Source organism: Nesoenas mayeri (assembly GCF_963082525.1).
Source record: "Nesoenas mayeri genome assembly, chromosome: 6".
Taxonomy (NCBI): Eukaryota; Metazoa; Chordata; class Aves; order Columbiformes; family Columbidae; genus Nesoenas; species Nesoenas mayeri.
The window spans coordinates 6,072,137-6,089,711 of record NC_137545.1 but is presented as its reverse complement, the minus strand read 5'-3'; the positions used below and the strand labels follow the sequence as shown (position 1 = coordinate 6,089,711).

Sequence of the window (17,575 nt, the reverse complement as noted above, 5' to 3'; positions counted from 1 at the left end):
GGCCTTTTTCCTTGCCCGCATTTGAAGGGTTTGCTGGAAAGAGAGCAGGAGCAAGGAGATGTTCTTGCTGTCCATGCTCAGCTGCCGAAAGCTGGCTCTGTTGTACCATGCATCTGCTGAAAGCAATGGGAACACTCAACAATTCCCAGCCATAACTGATTCAAAGATAAAGTCTAACTAAACAAACTAACATGATCAACAAAAAGAAGTGGATGAAAGTCAGTAAAAGTTCACGCTCAAAACTGCTAGGCAAAAGCAGCATCTTATTCAACAGATTTGTTCCCTATGTGTCCTGAGAGCTCTATCTCCTCACTTTTCTGGCACAGAATTTCCTTATAACCTTTTGCTCCTATTACCATAGCAGTGGACAAAACACAATACTGGCAGAGTGAGAATGGGATTCAGAGACTGTCAGCCAAACTCTAGATCTCTGTTCTGCACTCCCTGACTAACTAGTGAACATTTTATAAATATAAAAGTCATGTCCTCAAAAGAGCAGACCCAGCCTAATTCCCATGGGTAGACTGCTAGAAATAAGAGTTTTTCAGAAGTTTAGCAATTTTGATTATGTTTGTAATAGAGTTGCCAACACATAAAAAAATAACAGAAGGTTGCAGGAGGCTTTTCATTTTAACTAGACTAAAACTCTGCTATGCTACTACCATTTTAGAATCTCGCAAAATAAGTAGGAAAAAAAACTTTTTCTGCAGGCACTGTAATTAGTAGTTATTCTCTTTTTCCTAGTTTAACCAGCAGTTTTGATCCATTTACTTCAAAATTAGAAGTGAACCTTCAGTGAATTGCTACGTGGCTCAAGAACAGCAAGCAAAGTTGCTATATTCGAGCAGCAGCATGTAACTTAACATCACAGCATCAAGTTTTCTGTAATTATTGCCAGTGAGATCTGTATTTTACACACTCATTTTCCTAAGCATGACCTACTTTCACACTAATTGCAGTGCTTCTTGCCCAGAAAGAGACTGTTTTACGCCAGTGGTAACTCCATTTTTTAAAGCAATATAAGGACATTTTACATGCATAAAAGGATGTGTACTTAATCTCCCATACTAACTACACTGCAAGCACAATGCAATCATCTCCACACAATTTAAATCCTATTTCTTTCTGTGAATTAGCCAATTACTTATTTTAAGAATTAAAAATTATCACATTGAGATATAAAAAAAACAATATACTCGACAAACAAATCCAACTCACCCAAAGTTTTTCTCCACATACAATAATTCTTCCATTCCCCAGACTGGAAGACACTATGATTGTACTGTAGGTCACAGAGCCATTTCAGAATTCCCCTCAAGCAATCCAGAAAGTTTTCCATCTGCTAAAGAACACCCAGAACTTGAAACACATAACCTACAAGCACTAAGGGCCTTCTTGCTTAGCTACAAAAGACCATGGTTTGCAATATCAAGTCAGGATGAGCCTGCAGAGCCTATGTTTTTCTGAAAATTCCTTCAGATCAAGGATTTCATACAGTGCATGTTTAAGACTGCTGTCTTAAAGCAAAGCATTGACATTACCTGACAGCCAAAATAATGGAAATGGACACCTCGGCAGAAGTTCTATGAAGTCTACATGGCTGTTTCTACTTATTCACCCAAAGAAAATAAATTATGTACCAAATACCTTCTTTGAATCAAGAGCATATAAGGTTAATAAACTTAAATGAACATGACTAATCACATGAGAATGACAGCAATACCATACAAGAGTTTCTATCTCTAAAAAGTTAAAGTTCCTTTGTTCTAACATTGAAATGTCAGTTGAAGACAGCACTTAGCTGTAACTTGTGTGAACACCACACAAAATTACGTGCTAAGACTCTCTGAAAAAGACAATTTCAGCAATATACCAGTGTCATGGCTTAACCTGAGCCAGCAACTAAGACCACGCAGCCACTCACTCACACCCCAGCCCCCACCCAAGTGGGATGGGGGAGAGAATCAGAAAGGGAAAAAAACCTTGTGGGTTGAAATAAGAATAGTTTAATAGGACAGCAAAGGAAGAGATAATAATAATAAGGATAATGATAACGATAATAATAATAATCTAATATGCAGAACAAGACATGCACAAGGCAACTGCTCGCCATTCATGACACTGACAGCCCATTCATTCCCGAGCAGCCATATCTGCCCCCCCAGGCAGCTCCAGTTTATATACTGAGCAGGACGTCATATGGCAAGGAATAACCCTTTGGCCAGCCTGGGTGAGCTATCCTGGCTGCATCCCCTCCCAACTTCTTGTGGACCTAGCAAGTCCTTGACAACCCAGGAACAACCAAAACATCAGTGTATTATGAACATTCGTCTCATCTGAAATCCAAAACACAGAGTTAATTTCCTTTCTAGTAGCTATCTCAGCTGAAACCAGGACACCCAGTCACCATCCTGAAGCAAATCTCTGCAGGATCTTGCGGAGGCAGTAGTACACGACATAGTTCTACCCACATTGCTTGCAAAGAATCAGATAAGCCAGTCATTTGGGATCCAACACACAATAGAGCTATGTAATTTGACAGCAATTAGAAAAGATAAGCAGCACATACAATGGCACAAGAAGTTCTACCAAGCCTGTCCCAAAAAAGCTGGTTATCACAAAAGCTGAAAGGGTGTTTCAGAAAAGGAAAGATGAATTGGACAAGGCCTCTGAAAGTAGTACAGACCATCCACAACGCCCAAAAATTAGCCGCTGCCCATCTTTGATTTGTTCAGATATTGATTTCTCCACATGCTGGTGCTGTTCTGCCCAAGACCTGTATAAATATCCCTTAGTCACTCCTGTATCAACCAGGACACATTTTTTTTTAAAGCTGTGGAACACCACTTTTTTTTTTTCTCTAATCAATATTTATAGAGCAGAAAGAATCCATATTTGACAGACAAGACACCATCTGTCACAGACATGTTGGCAAAGGCTAAAAACGTACTGCTATTTTTCCCCAACAACAGCCACATCCAGAATAGCCCAATAAAACTTAAACTCTAGAACTTCCATGAAGTAAATCAATCCATTGTTATCCTCACCTAACAAAATTCCTACTAAGGCACTTTCAGATACAACAGTCATAAAAGTCTATTTTTACACACAATTTTCAAAGAAAAGTCATATACAGACTATGGTTGTCTCAAATAGGGAAAACTATCTAAATTAGGTCATAAACATTTCAGTAACTTTAATCCCACAGATGAGAATTATTATGCTGTTCCCCATATAGGCCAAATTTTGTGATATCCGACTACAGCAGCAATACAAGATCATTTTACGCACTCTGGTAACTCTCACAATGGCAAGAGCAGTCAGCCATAAAATGCATCGCTAAGGATGCAAATATTACATGCAGTTTTGAAGCCAACCTACTCAAACTGCATCAACTGTATTGTATGTAATGTAGTGGCTACTCACCTTATTACGCTTAGATGGCATAACAACGTTACACCGAAGTTACAGACATGAAAGATTATAGGGTAAAAATAGAACGTGACACTGCAAACTTGTGAAAGAACACAAGATTCCTCTCACAGCAGTTTTGTGCACTACAGGATATGAAGAATCCCCACCTTTGTGTCTACATTCACCTTAATTTTGATGCAGAATGAGAGTCTCAGGCTTTGCTTATTCACCCCATTTCAACAACATGCTTGTTCCGACAATTCTGAGCTGTTTGATGTCACAAGAATAGAAACATTAGAAAGATGTAACAATGAAATAAGAACACTTCAAAGGCGGTATGCCATTTCTATGTCACAGAAGGTTCTGTTACCTCACATTCTTTTTTTTATGCAAGTTCATTTGTTTTCAAGTTAATATACAGTTGTAACAACCTATGAGGTTAAGTTCTACTACCATCAAAAAAGGGCTTTTCTCTATACGTTAATGAATCAAAGTGTTACACAAATGACCTTTCATTTGACAAGAAATGCTTAAATAATATCACCTCTCTACCTATCTAGCTATGGCAATAAATAGAACTATCCCAGAAAGAAAGAGGAGCTTCACAAGATGAATGACAGAGGCTTTAAGACAGAGGGGCACAGAGAGACTCAAAGAAAGAAGGAATTTTCAAGCTGCTACTGAGGCAAGCAATTCTCTCCTTCATTTTGCAGATTTCCCGCCAACTGCATAATCTCTAATCCTCCACCTTCTTAGACACAGGCAATTGACTTTTTTGTAATACTCACCATCTTCCAGTCATCTGACTCAACAGCTTGCCTCTAAAACAGTAGAAATACCATCCTCCTTCCCCCCTGCATTCACCAGAAGAAACATATGCACCAATTCTTGAAGGGCTACATTCAAACACAGCCTTAAGTGCCTAAGAAATCCAGATCAAAATATCCTTGAGAAAAGGCTCCTTGCACCCTGTTTGTAAACAAAAGCAGTACTTACCCCAGTATGTGAAGTATGAGAGCTAGAGATGAAAAGCATCACATAAGAGCTGTGTTACTTCAAACCAAAACAATGAGGTAGAAGAAGCTCACTGCTCAAGTTGGGATTTGGGTTGTGCAGAGGCATGTAATGAAAAGTATGGCATCTATTTGTTTCGGGAAAAAAAGGCAGTTTGACCAAATAACACAACACACACAATACGAAAAAAAAAAAAAAATAATTCTCACATGTCAGTCTCTACAGCTTAAGACCTCCATCTCCAATAGAACCTCATCAACAAATACCACTTTCAGGATTTTGGCCTTTCAGAGATGCCCTGGGAGTTTCATTAAATAAAGTATTTATCATGGGGTAATGCCAAGAGCCTTGAGAAAAAGGTCAAATCAGTTCAAAAAATACCATAGGCAGACTATCATTTCTCTCCCTCAAAAAAAAAAAAAAAAGGGCATTTTTGGTCCACTTTATCAGAAGGGGAATTGAAGTCACACCCATAAAGTAACTCTACAGTAGATGCCCAAACCCAACCTTCAGATCTAAAATTGGTGCTTTATCTCCAGAACACCTTTCATCCTCAAATGATAAAACAGATCACACTGCTCATGAAAAATACGGGTCCACAGAAACTCCCACCGTCACCAGTATCATTAGGCAGCCTCAAGGGTGGCACAGAAAATGCAAGAAAATGCTGCTTGGTTTGGGGGGGTTTTTTGCATAACTCATTTAAAGCTAAAAAGAAAGCATTTCCTTAAATATGTTTTAATGTTTAAGACGTCACATAGAAAATCTGGTTGAGGTTATACACAGAATATTAAGAAGTTGAGCATGGTGCATATAAAAGAAGGTCAAATTAGTAAAATATAATACTTCGAACCTTCAGCGGGTACAAAGAAATCTCTCATTTTTCTCTGGATCCTTAACACAAGATACAACTTTAAAAAAACGTAAGTAAATTTCACGGAAAGTGAAATACAAGGAAAATATTAAGCTTTGTTCATTATAAGAAAACAAGCAAAGGCAGAATCTCCTTCTCTTTACAGTGCCTTTAAGCACAGCCTTTCCAGAGGACAAGCTGATTACTGGCACCGTATTCCCCATTTGTTCACTTCATGAAAAATTTCGGGTTTTGTATACGTATAACTGGCTAAATAATTTATACCTCAGCATTTATTATCTATCTGTTGATCAAGTGAGACAATTCATAAGAGCCTGTCTTGCATAATACATACAATTTCTAAACTTTACTTAAGTGAAGGATCTTAATGTTTACAACAGGCTCATTACAGTGAAAATTTTTGTTTTCAAGGATCTCTGCATTTGGTATAAATTATTATTGACTTATGTATACAAATGAGAAAACAAATATTAGACTTTTATCCCTTCCTCTTGCTCTACTCATCAAAACTGCATTCAGCCTACTGTATTTGTGTTATATATCAAATTCTTGACTAAAATAAAAGTAAATACTATGCATGTATTTTAAAATTCTAAAACTTAAATTTTAAGCAGATCACAACACCGTAACAATTTACAATAGTTCTGTTCACTCGTCCCATCGTAGTTCTAGAAGTGTCCTCAATGTGGAGACAGTTTAAATTAACTGTTATTGCCACTAGACAGCTGTAACAGAGATTCAGAGTCTACAGGTAACTTTTTACCTTCTATTATCATAACAGATTGATTTATACAGATGCACATATAGTCAGAAAGAATGTTGTCTTTATTTTAGGAAAGGACTTCTCTAATGACAGCGCATTGAGAACTTGACAAAAAAGGCTGCAAAAACAACACCCTCACTATTTTAGGCTGCCTACAGACTACTCTTGCATTCGGAGTTTGCTCCTCAGAGCCTCTGCATTCTCAGTCATTCTGCCACTCCCAGAGTCACTCCACAATCATCATTTCCTTAAGGACATGAAGTCAAACAGGCCTAAACCTTTGAAGATCATCACCAACAGCTAGATAAAGTGAGAAAACTGAGAAGTATATCAGAAAACACTGCGCACTGATTCATCATGGCTTTTGTTTTTACTATTTGTCCTTTTAGATATATTTATAAACAGTTAAAATTACTATAAATTTTCCATAATTGCTTGGTATCTGTAGTATTCTATTATATAAATTGGTTTTTTTCTCCTTTGAGCTAAATACTTTGTGTCGTCCCCATACACACTCTCCAGACAGGTAAATGTACATAAACGGATTCAAGATAGCTGTTTAATTTGGGACATTCAACGTATTTACATTCCCCACAAGTTGCAGCAGACCTGTGTTTTTCACTGTCCTGGTTTTGGCTGGGATAGAGTTAATTTCCTTTCTAGTAGCTGTGTGTTGGATTTCGTGGGAATGAGTGAGCGGCTGTGTGGCCCTGGATGCCGGCTTGGGTTAAACCATTACATTCATCCAATCAAAAAAGTAGGCAGACGAGAAACTTTTGCACCATGCAGCAAACATTCTGTCTCACTTATAAAGCTATAGATGAGTGCCACTTCTCACACCAACTTACAAACCTAGTTTAAAAATTAGAGTGAATTACACGTTTAAATATCAGTTTGCAAATTGAAAAAATTAAAATTGTTTTGATAATGATGGCATGCAGGTTGAAATAAGCACGTTCAAACAGGCAGCCCAGGCTTCACTAAAATCTAGCTAATAATATCAGCTGAAATAGCAATTTAATAGCCATGATCTGATCTTCTAAGAGTAGTTTTAAAAATTTGATATGATCTATAGTATAAAACAACTTTGACAAAACAGCAGCCTGCTCAAAAAGAGACAAAAGACCCCAAAGTTATTCCCAGGAATTCTGACAGAGTTCATGCATATTAAAGCAGTAAATTCACAACAAAGTTACAAAATACTCTAACAAAAACATGGACATTTACCTAGAAAAAAAATAGTAAACGTATGAGTTCGGCACAAAACTAACTTTGGTTATGTGTGTAACCAACACATACAGGCTACCAAAACCCCAAAACAAATACTAATTGTTCCTCACCCTGCAATTCACCCAGCATAAAAAAAGTCACTACAGTAACACTAAGCCAATAATAATAACACAAGCACATACATTTCAAACCGAAAGATCATTAAGAATAGCTATTACAATGACACCTACTGGGAAATAAACTACAGAAAAAGGGAACAGCATATACAGACTCTGTAGTTCAGAGCATATCATATAAATTTGACAGAGCAACTTGTTCGCTGCACCTGGGAACCAGAAAATCGAGATTTCTCACTGAAATAGGCACAACTCATTTGCAAGAACATGTTAGTTCATTCACTTGAAGGAAAAATTGACAACCTAACCTGTGAGAACCCTGAAAAGAGGAAATGCACCTAAATTCAGTGTGCTGTGATTATATGCTTCATCTACCGACACGCAGTTTTGCTTCATAAAGATGAGCAGCCCAATGACAGAAGTTCCAGGTATGAGAATCTAACAAAATTTACAGAATTTAGATTACTAAGCAAGGGGTTAATTGCAGGTGCACAATTAAGCGTGAAAACATAGCATTTGAAAACAAAATCCCAGAAAAATGGGCTAGCAGACTCTAGACATAGACTCTACTGAAAATGTGCTACACAACATGGTATTTAAATCACTGCTTTCTTCAATCAAATGTTCTGCTGAACGTAACAGAGTAAGATTTCACTTGCTCCAAGCACTGCCTGGAGAAGCTTGATCTCAGATGGTGCACCACGGTGGTGCACCGCTTCCTGCCTGAAAACTCACAGCACTCAGCCACAAAGATTAATGACTGCACACACAAGGAGAACAAGAGCGACAGACAATACATTTTAGAGAACTTATTAACTGTAGGATGCAGAAGCTTGCTACCCTGAATTACAATTCTTGATCAATATTATTCAATAACCACAATCTGAAAATAAACCATAGAAGGGAACAACTAGAATGCTGCTAACACTCAGGGTTACGACATTTACTTTATATTTGAAACATGCATATTTACAAATTTTCTTTTCACACCTACACATATAATACTACCACCAGTAACTCCCATTACCACTAACAAAACGGCTCGTGGTATTTCCACATCCACTCGATAGAGAATCAATCCTTCTCTTCCTGAACTCCAGGTTGAACTTTTGACACTATTAAATGCATTAAATTAGTTTCCTGGCAAAACACAGCACGGCTAACGCAAAGAAAAAGTAGACTGCTTGAGTGATAAATACTTCAGCAACTTTGCCAGCTATATTGACTCATTTAAAAAGAAACAAACAAGATGGTTATGAATCTAGATTATCACTGGTTTACTAGTTTCCTAGTATTTTTAAAGAGTTTTAACTTGTCAGCATCTTCCTGACATTCTGGACTAATATTCACTGGAGCTAATCAATACCCACTTTCATGCCTGCAGAACAAGTGTTCCATCAATACTAAGCTTAATCACCTCTTCACCAAAGCTGGATTATAACAGCAGCAAGTTTAAGGAACGGAAATGCTGAAAACAGCTTTCCTCGGATACTCACATTTTTGATGATTAAATAAACATTACAGACCTAACTCAGTTGCCTTTGTTAAGGTGATACACATCTCATCTTCAGTAAGAGGATAGAGATCTTTCCTGAACTTGTTTATACACCATAATACCTGCATTTCCTTTACACTTACACAAGTTGTATACTGGTACCAGTCGTTACCAGCAGCTTCACGGAAATTTCACATTACATTACTAAAGCTGTAACCACTAAGTTAGTATTTGCAAAGGACCACCACTGTTGTAATTTAAAACAAGTATGCTAACAGATGCTTTATTCTCTTGTTCAGCCTACTGGAAGATGCTTCCAAATCTACAGCTTTTACAGGTTTTACTTGGATGGTCTAAGTAAAATTGTCAGATATGTAGAAAACAACAATGAAGCTCATCGATCTATGCACTGCAGTAAGGTTACTGAGAAACAAGTAGGTTTTACTTCTATGTCTATTTAAATAAAGCTATCTGCAGGAGTTGAAAGCAGGTACTTCTACTAACCAGAAGGATGGCATATTAAGTACAGGAATAAAAATCCCCTTTCCATCCTCCACAAACACCAGAAGGCTGTTTCTATACATAAAACGCAACACAGTCATGGCTGTTTCTGTATATAAAACACAATACAGTCATGGCACTCTGAAGACTGAAGGGAGGAAAATCAGAAGGTCACTTTTCAGTCTCTAGAGCTGACAATCATAATAATCTTGAAAAACTAAGAAATACAGAAGCTTTTTAGAAGAATCTGGACAACACAGCACACACAAAGCCTGCGCTCATGCAAGCTGAGCAGAGCACAGACGCTTTGCTTTTCACTCAGTTCTGCATGCTCATTTTGGTGATGGGACTTCCCCCCAACCCAAATCTGTTCCGGACAGATACTACTGCCTGAAACGCCTCCATCTGGTAACTTTTTCCGACTCTTTCAATAAAAAGTTAACAGAGACAAGCATTCAGTTACTCTAGAAGCCTCCATGCACTGCACACAATGAAAAGCTGATTTTTTAAAAGAGCGATGATCACGAGAAACCAAAGATTGTTCCAGAATCGACGTACAGGACAAGATAAAAGAAACTGGACAGGCCAAGATGGTATTGGAATTTATGCTAGTATACCAGTAACAAGACGTGAAAATGGCGCAATTGCTTGGTTTTGTTACTTACACCATCATAACTAGATATTTTCTTTAGGATACTCCTGAACAAAAATAATGCAGGAATACGAAAATTTTATTAACATGGCACACTATCCAGCATAACTATTTTCTGCTTTTTATGAAAGACACAGATAAATCAATGTAGACTGAAAATAACATATTATAATATCAAGTACATTAGATAATCAAATTTTATATAATTATTACAAAGTTTAGACGGAGACTGAACTTGGTAATAGAGGGCACATCACTAGTACATAAAGCATTGGACAGCAGAAAATTTAACCTGTGAATGACACTGCATCAGATACCACAAAAACATCCACCTGAATAAAAATGTGTATCTTCCCCTTCTCTTTAAGAAATATGACATAGAAATAACTGTATGATTTCTCCAAGTTATTAGAAGAATAAGACCTTTTTAGCAAGAAAAGTTATTTGATTTCAGCAGCAATACAAGCAGATTAAAGTGAGCAATTGAGGCATTTGTGCTTAAAACTGGATTATTATTATTAAACTAGAATCATAATCACAAAAACCAAATCATTTTAAGCTCATGTCCTCTGCTATAATACTGTATCACAGGATCAAGGGAAAGGTGACAATTTATGTAACACTCCCTGTTGCTAAAGTAATTGAGCTCACCAAGTATCAACCATACTTTGGATAAACACTGCCAAAACTTTTAAAAATGGCTTTTTCATTTCATAAGGAGAAGTAAAATGAGTTGCAATCACCACAACCCTCCTACTATGAACTAGCAATTTCCCCATGTCAGAGATTACATGTTAAATTATTTTGAAGCTGCTATGATATTGCTAATGGGGAGAAAGAGAAAAAACACATTAGCACCAAACTTCAAATTCTCTGTTAAACTGACATGTGCCTCCACTTACTTTTGCAACAATTTTTGTACTTGACAATAGAAGCTCAACACACCAACCAGCACGTAAAGGAGACAAATACAGGCCAGCGTAATGCTTTTGATGTCCCCATGACCGCACTATTGCCCTGCAGGTCAAGTTCAGATCTCAGTCACATTCTGAGCCTCCTCTAGGAGATCTCAGGAATATCTGCGACAAAACCTTCTGTCAACAACTAAACACTCAAGGATTACAGTAGAATTAGTCTATCTTCACTATATGACTTTCCGGATGATTACTCTTTCACACACTTGGGAGCAATCACAAGCCCATCTTTGCCACAAAATATAAGGCTACAGTTATTTAATATAATTTGGACTTAATTTGACATAACAACTTTTGAATAATAATTAGCATTAGAAGCAAAATCACTAATATCCAACTAACCAATAGTTACATCCATTTACCTATTCCCACTCTTGCAGAGAAGAAAAAAAAATCACGTCTGTAAAAAGAACACGTGCAGCAGTTTATGTAGCTCCGGCACCACGAAGGCAGGTGGGTTCACTGACAGATTTGTTACTAGGACAATCGCATCACTAAATCCAGAATCCCCTCACACTGGACCTCTTCTCAACAACAATCCTACTCCGTGGTCTCTCAGCCAACTCCAAAGGCTGGAGCCTGTCGCCTGGCTGATGAGCTCCATTCCCCACTTGTTTAAAATTTAAACATGTTCATGCTGTGACCCATACTGCACTTCGCACCCAACACTCACAACACAATTTCATTCTTTCCTTCTCACCTCCCCCTTAAAGCTCTCTCTTGTCACGATGCTTGGATAAATTGCCAGCAGTCGGTCTATTGCTGTGTGGTGGCCAGAATCCATCAGGCTGACCGGAGTGCCTCATTCTTTTCCTTCCCTCACCATCTGTCTGTATCCATCTCCTATTATTTCAGACTGTCCGTAAGGACTGTATGCAGTCTGGGGCAATAACCATCTTTTTTCATTCCCTATTTGTACAGAACAGCATGGGGTCCTCCTTTGTAGTTTTTATCAAAACAATAAAAGTGGAGCTGCTCAATACAGATTTTATGAAGTTTGGTTTATACTAAGAAGAGAAAAAAGGTCAGAGAAAGAACAAAAAAAGCAAACCACATCCACTTCTTTCTATTCTAGCCTTACAAGACTCCTCTCCCCTATTTCAGAAAAATCAGTTTCCCAGTTTTCAAGAAAGCATAAATTTAAATAGATAGAATCATAGCATCATTTTAGTTGGAAGAGACCCTCAAGATCATCGGCTCCAATCAGTAACCTAACACTGGCACTAAACCACGTCCCTAAAAACCTCACCTACGTATCTTTTAAACCCCTCCAGGGACAGTGACTCCCCCACTTCCCTGGGCAGCCTGTTCCAATGTCTAACAACCTTTTCTGGTAAGAAATTTTTCTTAATATCCAATCTAAACCTCTCCTGGCACAATCTGAGTTCGTTTCCTCTCATCCTGTTGCGTGGTACTTGGAAGAAGAGACCAACCCCCCCCCACCTCGCTATAACCTACTTCCAGGTAGTTGTAGAGAACAAGAAGGTCTCCCCTCTGCCTCCTGTTCTGCATGTCAACTTACGGCTGTAAGAAAATATTTCAATATATTTCTCTTAAAGAACACAGGTCACATTAACTTTACATAGGAAAAGTTATTACATAATAAAATACATCTATATAATTTCACTGTAATTGACGTATTTTGTAAATGACCCAAAATATGCAAAGTCTTTTCTCTAAACGACAGTTGGCCATCCAACAATTCGATAAGAATAGTCAGAGACTTTTTACAGGGACATTTTATGTATTCTCTGTCGCTGGTTAAGTATTCTCTCCCATTTTCACTGTCAGAATGATCTTGCCACAGACCTCATCCCTGTTTGTCCTCTGGAAACACACAAGCACTCTCCACTTCGGTGACTGGAAGCAAAAATAAAACTGGGACCCCTTGTATTTCTCTCAACATTGACACCACAAACCCATGCTCTCAGACCATTCTTAGAAACGACCCACAACTAATGTGGTTTGGGTTTTTTTTCATTTTTGTGGATTTTTTTTGAGGGAAACTCTTTCCTTTGGCCCTACAATCACTACCAAGGTGAACTGACTATATTTTGCTTTTCTTCCTAGTAAATAAAGAAAGGAAAAACACTACAGTCCTAACGCCAACCTGGCTTCAGAGGGGTCATGGCAAAAATCACACGCTGCGGTAGCAACTTGTGCTTGATCTCCTTCTCCCTTATTCTGTATCATCTCTACATCATGCTCTCATCCTGCACCTACCATTCAGGAGCTGCCCATCCTACTGAATACTGCAGACCTGCTGGGGAAGGGAAATATAAGCCAACAGGCATATTGCAATTAAAACATAGGTGGTTGTGCTCTAAATTAACAAGCACAAATACCACATTTACAGGAGCCAGATTCCTCCTCAGTTTTTCACATCATCTCAGTGCTGTCAGCAAAAGGAGAGCGGAAGGTGGGAAGGGAACAAAAAGGAGCGACAGAGCCGCAATCCACAGTAAATATTCAACGCGCTCACAAAGTATAATTTAATTTAGAAATCAATCAAATATTTAAATGCCTCGTCACACCGGGGTAGTTCATTCTGGAAGTTGAACCACCTTTCCTCCTCCGGCTGCAGCAGCCGCTGCCACCCGCCCCCCACCGCCAAGGGGACGGGGGCGGCAGGACGCGCTCCCCTCGCCTGCCCGCAAATGGCGACGGAGGGAGGACGCGACCCTGGCCCGCCGGGGCTGCCCCGCGCCCGTCCCCCGCCGCCGCCGCCTCAGGACGCGGGGACCGCGACCGTGAGGGGAGGACGGCGACCCTTAGGCGGGGACGGCGACCGTGAGGTGAAGACGGCGACCGTTATCCAGCGCGCGGCCCGCCCCGCCCGCCGCACCTGGATGTAGTTGGTCTCGCAGTACTCGGCCACCCGCTCGAGGTTCGTGTAGCTGTCGAACAGGGCCCGGCGCCCCCCCGGGATCTCCTCCTCCAGCAGCATCTGCAGCTCCGCCATCTTCACATCCTCTCACTCCGTCCGTCTGTCTGTCTGTCTGTCTGTCCGTCCGGGCTCCTCACACCTGGGGGTACGGTCCGCAACCCACCCGCCCACCCCCCCCCCAGCCCCAGGGCGCTTCTCGCCGCACGGGCCGGGCCTCGCGCCGCGGGCAGGCAGCGCGCGGGACCCCCACCGCGGCGGGGGCGGGGCGATCCGCGCCGCGTCTCCTGCGCATGCGCACCCACCCCCTCCCTCCGCGCCCCCTCTCCGCCCCCCCCGCGCCCACTTCCGGCCCGGCGATATCCGGGCGGAGCGGGGCCACCGGGTGCTCCCGCTCCTCAGCATCGCGTAGGAAAAGCCGCTGAAGCGAGAGTTTCCTGCGTTGTTTTGGGGTTTTTGCGTCCGCGTTAAATACGCCAAATATCGTATTTTCATTTTAGGAAGTGTCGGCGCTTTTTTTTTTTGGTCATTTTGCGTTAATTTACTCAATGGCAGCTTGCTAGCGGCGCTCGTTTAGAGCGCGGGTCTAAGGCCGCATCGCTGGCAGCTTTGTCCTTGAATACAATGGGCTGGGGTCAGAGCCCCGGGCTCAGTAGAGCGGCTGCTCTGCTCTTCTGGTCAGCAGAGGAGGGAGAAAATGTTTCTTTTGTGCAGGTTCTGTCTGAGAAGCTGTTGTACAGGGGTGCGAAGAAGGGTAAATTCTCAGCTGCTTTTCAACTTTAACAGAGAAAAGTGTGTAGTTAAGAGTCAGCAGAAACAGAGGCAGGACAGCACTGAAGCCATGAGTCTGGAGGTCTGCTGGTGTGCTCCTGGCTTTAATACTGACTTTCTTATGTCCCGGGCACATCACTCAGCATCTCTACAATTGTGATGAAAGTGCCTGCCCTTAGAGAAATATAGAAGGCTTTTCCACTGAGTTCTTTCACCTGAACCTGAAAGTAGCCCTTTGTTCTACCATAAAAAAAATCAGTCTTCTCAGCAGAAGTGTCCCAGGTTTCTCCAGGGGAGCTCATTTGTCTCTTTGAAATGAATTGCAGCTGTGATTACTCACCTCATGTTCCCGTGAGGCTCCACAGAGCTCCTGCTGCCTCTGCAGTGCAGCCCTGGGTTATCTGACATTCCTTATGGGCTCTGATATGACAGCCTGGTATTTCCCCAGCCTTCATGTTACGGACACTTTTGTGGTAGTTGCCAGCTCAGGTAGATCCAGTTCTGCAGTCCTTGTACACCAACCCATAGGAGCATTGGTTCTCATGCCTGGAAAGCTGTTGCAAAGGCATCTAGCTGGATATGCCTGGCCTCCAGGTGACTTCTAGAATTACAGATTGCAAACACCTGGTGGGGTCACACTACAAACATGTAGTCTTTGGGCCAGTGCTTTTAAGTTTCTTCCCTTAAAAGAAAAATGAGAGAGAAATCCCTGCCCTGAGGGATGTCTGCCTGGAGACATTTCCTCTTCGCTTGCTTAGCTCTCCCACATGAAGGATGAGTCATGCAGTGTTCATTATACTGCTTTAAAAACCCTCATGTGCAAAGCATTGTCGTCGGATTTTTAAATGTGGGTTAAAATTCACAACTTCAGCTACTCGATGGTGTGCTTAATTTTTGTACAGGCAATTGAAGTGCCAAGGGTAATTCATATTTTACAACTGCAGTAGTCTTAATCTCACAAAAAGGTTAAAGAATCACAAAACACCCTGCTGGAGACACCCCACCACAATGTGTGTGGGAGAAGGTGGGTGACAGCTCAGGAGCACCTGGACCGTGTCACCCAGTGTGGTGCCAGGTGCCCTAAAATGACAAGGACTCCAGAAATGAGTGTCGAGCAGCCTCGCTCTTGTTGCCGTCTACCCCCAAAGATTGTAAACCATGAGCTATACTTCCAAAAATTTTGCTGTTGCTAATAAACCCTGGTTGTCAGCCCCCCTGCTGATTGTTACTGTGCCTTTTGAGAGCACTGATCTGAGCCTTTGCCCCAAGGGCTCCATGAAGAAAAGCCAACCAAACCAGCTCACAAAGGGGTGCTGTACAGTGTGGAGCTCCAAGCCTGCCCTGCACCTCCAAGAATCAGCCGTGGCCAGGTCCCTGTCTCACCCTGGGGCCTGCAGCTGGCAAATAACAGCTTCGCACTTTGGTGATGTGCCCCCTGCACCCTCCTCCGCATCTGGACTCTGCTCATGTCACGTATGCTGCTCCTGCAGCTCCAGGGGTTGGTCATGCCCGCACACCCAGGACTCTTGGCGTTCGTGCCAGGCTGAGACTTTCCTTCTCTCTTCATTCATCTGCTTCTCAGGTGCAAAGTCAAGCTGTCATTTGGCAGCTCCCCAGTAAACCTGCACCATCTTTCTCTTGGCAAAAGGAGAAAGCTGTCAAGATGTAAAGAGGAAGGTTCTCCAAAGATGCTGGTGGGAGTTTTAACTTGGATTAGCAGCACCAGACTGTAGGGAGGGGGAACTGTTAACTGCGTCATCTTCTCTCTGTGCTTTTGGGTGCCATCGGGGCCTGATTTCAGTGGGAACCTGCAAGAGCCCGCCTGCTCTCCAATCCACGCTCAGCATCACCAGCCTTTGGACAGGGAGCTCCCACCTGTGCATCCAGCACCTCTTGACCTCTTGGTGGCCCTGCTGGAGGCTTTTAGGGCATAAGAAGCAGCATTATCTGAAATAAGTGCACACAGCTGTTCACCAGGGTAGCTGAACTAACCTGTCTGTGTTATTAGGTGCTTGTTATCACAGCATGTTTGTATTTTAATAGGGTACTCTTTTGTGGATTTAAAGTTAAATATGAAGAGCCCTCCTGTCAGAATAATAGCCATCCTATAATCCTCTGTACACATACAAAAATAATTAGAAATATTGTTTAAATTAGACCAACTGAATCCAACTACCACTTCCCTAAATTTACATAAATGCCTTCCCATCTGTCAAGTGATGTTTTAAACTAATTTTAAGCTTTTATACTCCCTCAGCCCTAATTACAGTATTACATGCTGCAAATTTTCCAATTTTTTTTCTTAATCCTTTTGTGCAAGATTTTCCCTTAGATCAATATCTTCAAGACTGGGAAGCAAATATACTTTTGACCTAAATATGCTGTTCAAACAGTCATCAGAAAATAGCAAGGCGAGCACCTAGCTGGAGATCCCACATTGGACATTAGATCCAAAAGCACAGGGAGGCGGCTGTTCTTACAAGTTCTCTTGCATGCATTCGGTTTGTACCTCTGCCGGTCACCCAAGGGAGCCACAACAACTCGCACAGACAAGCACATCCTTTGGTCATTGCAGCTGGGCACTCTCTGTGAGTGTCCCACATAACACAGGTTGAATTACTCATTCTTAATTAGACAAAAGTAATAATGGGCTAGCTCAAAGGTCACCTATTTTGGGGATCACAGTAAGAAATCACAATCAAAAGCCTCTTACATTTTCTTCGCTATATGGAAAACTGAACAGCACAATGACCACATTGGGGTGTGTGAGTAAACATCCAGTTTAGACAGATGACCAGGTCAGATCTCTGACAGATCCTGCCACAGGTTTTCAGTTCACTTATGTAAATAACTCTGCTCTAGTTATTTGAGGTTCTAATTTCTGAGC

General features: G+C 41.2%; 1 pseudogene across 1 annotated transcript in view; it reads right to left on the bottom strand.

Moving 5' to 3' along the window:
- LOC308041760 (neurobeachin-like protein 1) overlaps positions 1-14,015 on the bottom strand; it is a 44,648-nt pseudogene extending 30,633 nt beyond the window's left edge. The window contains exon 1 of the transcript in view: positions 13,879-14,015. The product of the transcript in view is annotated as a neurobeachin-like protein 1 (transcript). The remainder of the gene's footprint in view (positions 1-13,878) is intronic.
- Positions 14,016-17,575: the final 3,560 nt, after the last annotated feature.